Source organism: Crocuta crocuta, unplaced genomic scaffold (assembly GCF_008692635.1).
Source record: "Crocuta crocuta isolate KB4526 unplaced genomic scaffold, BGI_CrCroc_1.0 scaffold636, whole genome shotgun sequence".
NCBI classification, from domain to species: domain Eukaryota; kingdom Metazoa; phylum Chordata; class Mammalia; order Carnivora; family Hyaenidae; genus Crocuta; species Crocuta crocuta.
This window is the reverse complement of record NW_027530380.1, coordinates 503,477-504,348: the sequence shown is the minus strand read 5'-3', so window position 1 is coordinate 504,348 and position 872 is coordinate 503,477. Positions and strand designations below refer to the sequence as shown.

Genomic DNA, 872 nt, shown 5'->3' with positions numbered 1-872 from the left:
GCGGGGACTACGCCCCGTTCTCTGCCGTGTCCCAGGGCAGCCTGGCTTTCCCAGCCCAGCCACGGGCCCCTTACGAGAAGCCGAGGAAGGTGCTTTGCTCTTAGAAACGGCCCTCTTTCCCGGGACCGGGATCCTTGGGCCAGGAAGGCAGGCGCTTCAGAACTGGGAGTGCCAGGCGATGCGGGCACTCATCGGGGCCGGCGCCCGGCCCTGGGGCACGTCCCTCATTAGATCCTCGGAGCTTCCCTGCGGGGCCCACGTGCCCACCTCACGGGGAAGGACGCCAAGGCCCAGAGACGGTTGGTGTGAGTTTCCCAGCATCGCTCAGCTCCGGGGCGTCCAGAGCGAGCTTGTGGCCTGCTTCCAGAGCCGCTGCCCTGACCCGCTGGACTCCAGTGCCATCCGAGTCCAGGGCATTGTTCTCTAAGATGCTTCCCTCGTCTGGTACCCGACTCCGACGCGGGGGGCGTGGGAGGTTGGTGAGTGGTGGCTGGGTGCGTTTCGGCAGGTGTTTTTGGATTAGCAGACGGGCCGTTCCCTCCTCTGTGGCCCCGTGTTCCAGCTTTGCCGGGGGGCGAGGGGGGTTGGGACTCCGGTCCTGGGCAGCAGTGTGCAGACCTGCCCCCTGGGCACCAGAGCCCCAGTCCTTGCCTCTAGGGGCTCCATCTAGTAGGAGACAGAGCTGGACACGGAGAGGGCACAAGTCAAGAGGCCTGGAGGAGGAATCAGGGCAGACTTGCTGGAAGAGGTGTGAGCCCCCGAGCTGGGTTCTAAAGATGCGGAGGGCAGACGTGTGGCGCAGGGACTCGGCGTAGCAACAGCGGCCTGGCGACGGCCCTGCTGGGGCCCCTTGGGGCCTCACGTCACTGCCG

At 66.4% G+C, this 872-nt stretch overlaps 1 protein-coding gene across 1 annotated transcript in view; it reads left to right on the top strand.

The window, feature by feature from the left end:
• ANO1 (anoctamin 1) overlaps positions 1-872 on the top strand; it is a 75,248-nt gene that overhangs the window by 36,456 nt on the left and 37,920 nt on the right.